Genomic DNA, 5,019 nt, shown 5'->3' with positions numbered 1-5,019 from the left:
CCTGAAAGCTTCTATTCAAATACACATCAAACCATGTCACAACCTATATTCATAATCAGGTACAAATACAATGGCCAATACAGTCAAGTTTCCTTTATAAAAAAAAAATATAGTCAAGTTTCACCTCTCACTAGCATCTATGTTTAAAATAATGGTATATCTAGCTAACACTAGTACCACTAAAATCACAAGACCTAAAACACAGTTCTACTGACAGAATCCACAAACTTTACCTAGATTTAAGAACACATAGCACAGAACAATCTAATTAAATAACCAAGAATCACCAAACTATAAAATCCAGATAAAATTTTGATACCACACTATTGCCTCAACTTGACATATCTTATCTAGAGAATAACCAAGACTAAAACAAAAACTAATTAATTCTTAAAACAAAGAACAATTTTTTTGTCAAAATAGCCATACATAACCAATAACCTAACTGCAAAACATAGAATACCAAACTGAAAGGAGATTCTAGTCTAATCAAACAAACTGAAACCCATGTCCTCATCACTTTCCTCCTTTGGCTCTTCCTACAAAACAAAAAAGCAAATTGAATCAGACTGACAAAAGTCTAAAAACACAGTAAAATATAATACATGAAAAACTAAAAACTCGAATTACCTTCTTCTCTTTAGCTGCAGGTGCAGCAGCAGTAGCAGGAACACCACCACCACCTGAAGCAGCAATGGCAACAGGAGCACCACCACCCCCAGATATCCTCAATGTTTCTCTTCTCAACAAGCTTAGCAAAGAGACCTGACCAATAGGCCTCAACTTGCACATTAGCGGCTTTCACTAAAGCTGCAATCTTATCATCTTGTAAACAGAATGGACAAGAAAACAATCCACAAATTTAGAAAAATATCAAACTTAAGATAACTTGAAAAATTAACAAATGGGCCATAATGAAAACCCATTAATATCAATTCCATCGCTACGGATAAAAAAATAAAACCTTATTTCACTTCATATGGAAGCATCATTCAATATACAGTATCCTATATAATAATAATAATAAAAATAAAACTATAAATAACACTTCAAAACTACATAGCTAATTAGAGAGAGCACATGATGATAGCAATTCCTACATTAGAAAACACCACGACACCATACCACTCTCGCTATAAATTAATTATTTAATAACCCAAAAGAGCAAAAACATTGTGGTGACATTAGTTGTTCTTTTTTACAATTGAGTCAGAATATGACTGTTTAATGGAGAAATAAGTCGAGTGGTTATAGGGCTTTCCACTATGAAAAGCTTGGAGTGAAAACTCTCCACAAAGGAACTGAAAGTGATTTGATCAAACAGAATTCATCTCCCTGGTGAGGAAGAATCTTCTCACCACCCAATTCACTTGTATAAAAAATCCTACTTGCACTTGACTTATTAGGCCATTAACCAATCTGATTCCTAGTCAGTTTCATACTAGATAAAATGTAACGCCCGTATTTTTAAAATACGTTTTTATCTATTTATTAATTAATTAAATTAATTATTTATTTAAAAATTCATCGGATTGGACTCGGGATACGTGGGCCTGGTTTAAGGCCGAGAGTCGTGTTGGGCTTGGGTTTGGACCCAAGATATAAACACATTGTTTCAGAGAATAGGGTTCCCGAAGAATAAAATATATTAAAAATGGAGGCAGAGAGATGAAAATTTGGATTTCGGAGGGTGGGGCCATGACGGCTTCGGATTTCGGAGAAATTAAGTAGAGAATTCATTATCTGGTGAGTAGTTAATTTCTACTTCACCCCAGATGATAATAGCTTTATCGCTTCATCATTCTTTGTCATATCGCGTTATTTATTAAATTTGGTTAGTTAGTAGTTTATTGTTTTGGTTATCTTTTATCTTTGTTGGATCGAGGTTGTTAATGGCCTCCAGCCACCAAACCAAAACAAATGATCTTGGGATTTTTCTGTTCCTTCTCGTCCGTTATTATTTGGTTTTCTTTAGTAGTAAGGTCGATTATATTTGACCGCTGGCTTTTATGGGGCTATTTTGATGTTGAACCGTCGAAGCCGATTGAGCATCAATGGCGCCAAGGCTCGACAAGATATCGGGCATTACCTACTCGCTTTGAACTGTTTATTTGTTGTTTATGTTTGAGTGTGTGAGGGCGTCGGGATTGATATTTGGGGGCTGGTGGAAGCTTGAATAACCGTCGACAGGCGGTAATGGAGGCGCCAGCTCGAGTTGGTACTGCTCTAAATTGTTTGTTTTGGTTTGGAGATTTGTGGGTTTGATGGATTGTTGGTGAGGGAGTAGTGTAGTAGGCGTGAGGGGGATCGAGTGGCTGGTTTACTGGGTTGTTGGGAGCTTGGGATAATCATTAATGGCGGCCAGAGAATCGCCCAGCCATGAACGAAATCCTAGTGAATTGTTTGAACTAGGTTTGGTTATTGGTTGGTTAGTGGTGGTTGAGGGTTGTGTGGGGCTGTCGATTTGAGCTTGGGGAAGCCATTAATGGCGGCAGTAAAACTTTTAGATCTAGTTTGAAGAAAAATATAGATCGAATGTTTTGGGGATTTTGTTTTTAGTAAAGTTATTAGGTTTTTCATTTGGGGTCAAACCACCTGGTTAAAAATGGGTGGTGTGTGGAGGAGTGGTGGCGATTTGGTCGGTAGTCTTTGGAGGAAGGAGATGACCGAAATTTGGGCTTGGGCTGGGTCGGTTTCTCTTGGGCTTTACTGTTGGTTTTGTTTGGGCGGTTTAGATTGTTGGGCCGAAATGTTTAAGTGTTTGGTTTGGGCCAAATTCCTTTTAGTGGCTAGGCGAAATTTCCAAGGGTGGCTTGGCCGAAATTTCAATAGTGGTTGGGCCCTTTTCTATTTGTTTTGAAATCTTTGGACCCGGTTTAATTAAGTTTAGTTTGGGCCCGGTTTAACTTAAGTTTTGGGACCGGTTCTAATATTAGTCTATGGGCCCGTTTCATTTTGTATTTTTGGACCGAACCACTTAACGTTTTGGGCGGTTTTAATATTCTTTGGGGCGATCCATTGGACTTAGAATAGATCTAATTGGGTCTTTAAATGTTTAGACTTTCGGTTTAAGGTTTGGGCTTGGCGGTTAGGTCCGAACTATGACCTTGGTCATGAGCCCATGAGCCACGCACCTTTGCCTTTAGCCATGAACCATGGCTATGACCATGAACCTGTCGAACATGGAAACGACAGTTTGACTTTGACCATGACATGTTGAGTTTGACCTTGACCATGATGTGTTGACTTTTGACCTTTGACTGTTGACTTTGACCGTTGACCTTTGACCGTTGACTTTGACTGTGGAATGTTGACTTTTCTAGTTTTTCACATATTTGATTATATAAAATATTGTCGATATTATATAACTTGGTTGGTCATTATCTAATTTAGATTTGACGTGAGTAGTGTGTAAAGCATATATATATTGGGCTTTGATTGTGGACTGTGGACTGTTTATTTGTGCTACGTTTTATGTGTATATTATATGGACACATATAGTAATAAAATGATGTGGAAGCTTGTATAATTTGGTGGTCATTATCTAAGAAAGATTTGACCTTGATGTTGTGTATTTTTGACACGTGACGATATTGAGATATTAGGAGATATTATATTCCTAATACGTTATAATAAAAATGTATGTGATAGGTTGAAGCATTGTGACATGAGATAATATGCTGGGATATTTATATTAATGCAATATCTTGGAGAAATGTATATACACTCCATTATTTTATATGTGAGATGCTAATATAGTATTGGTGAATATTTGCCAACGGGAGTGTGGTGTAGTGCAATAATATATTGACACGTGAAAGAATGAAAGTGACTATGAGATATAATTAAGATGTTTCTAGATATTATGGCTTAGTGCAATAAGGTAATTGACCTGCACGTGATATAGTAGAAATGTTTATGAGTCATTAATGTATGACACCTGAATAAATTACGTAACGAAAATCCTAGAACCTAACTACCACAACTCATGTGATTGGCCCTTCTGGCGTTTCAGTTAATCTGAATGGCCTTCGGGCAGCCCTTCTGGCATTTCAGTTAATCTGAATGGCCTTCGGGCGGCCCTCCTGGCGTAGCCGAATAGTGGCTTGATTATTCCCTTCGCAAAATAGAACGATGACGCGCGATATTTTATGCCGAATAGTGGCGATTTTACATAGATTTGGCTTCCGTGTGAGGATTTACGGTGTCGCGGCATCATTTCAGGGTGGTTACGCGGACGGAGTGGCTCATTATGTAAGGGAGGCATGTGGATGTACATGTTCGGCGTTGGGTAGCGATTGTGGTAGCCAGGGAAACTAGGTAAGACATAGATCTGACGTGATTTTAGGGACACACAAAGAAAGTCTAAACTAATATAATTATGGTAATATGTTGGTAAATAATATATCTCTAGATAGATGATTGTATATGTCGGGTGGTTAGTAGTTTAGTTATAACCTAAAAGGCCTCGTGGAGGAACTAAATGCCTTATTTATGATCGCATTATAGTTTGTTGTGTGGTTAGTGGGAAGTTAAAGAGCCTCGATTGGAGGAACTACACGCCTAGATTATTGTACTTAAAGATGTTGTATTAGTCGTTGAAAGTTAAAAACCGATTGGAGGAACTAAGCGCATTATGGATTATGGATATATTTGTATAAGTATATGTTGTTTTTAGAGCTACTCACACCATCATTTTTATAATGCTGGCCCGATTTGCATGTTTGCTTATCGGGTGTGTTCATTCAATGAACATAGTTGATAAGTTTTGACAGGTTTAGTGTTGAAAAGGTGGGCTGCTGCTTGTGGTTTGCGTTAGCATTGCATTTCAGGATGTATTTTGTTTTCCCTTAAGGTGATATAGATTTTCAGTCTAGACAATGTTTTTGAATTTCATTTGTAAATTTTATTAAAGAGTTATTGAAAGGAGAGTTGTAACCTAATCTTATTTGTGAATCTTTGTCATGAAGAAGACTTTTGTTTAAGTTAAAATTTTTATTGGTTTTTATTATCCGCATA

At 37.2% G+C, this 5,019-nt stretch overlaps 1 pseudogene across 1 annotated transcript; it reads right to left on the bottom strand.

Annotated features, from left to right (window-relative positions):
- Positions 1-250: 250 nt before the first annotated feature.
- Positions 251-859, bottom strand: LOC147474811 (large ribosomal subunit protein P1w pseudogene; annotated as a pseudogene). The gene is made up of 2 exons (XR_015209668.1): positions 631-859; positions 251-539 (listed from the first exon to the last, which is right to left on the bottom strand). The product of XR_015209668.1 is annotated as a large ribosomal subunit protein P1w pseudogene (transcript).
- Between the last annotated feature and the right edge of the window lie 4,160 nt (positions 860-5,019).

This window comes from Coptis chinensis, chromosome 9 (assembly GCF_015680905.1).
Source record: "Coptis chinensis isolate HL-2020 chromosome 9, ASM1568090v1, whole genome shotgun sequence".
In the NCBI taxonomy this organism is placed as follows: Eukaryota; Viridiplantae; Streptophyta; class Magnoliopsida; order Ranunculales; family Ranunculaceae; genus Coptis; species Coptis chinensis.
The sequence above is the reverse complement of the archived record's forward strand: the minus strand, read 5'-3'. Positions and strand labels throughout refer to the sequence as shown.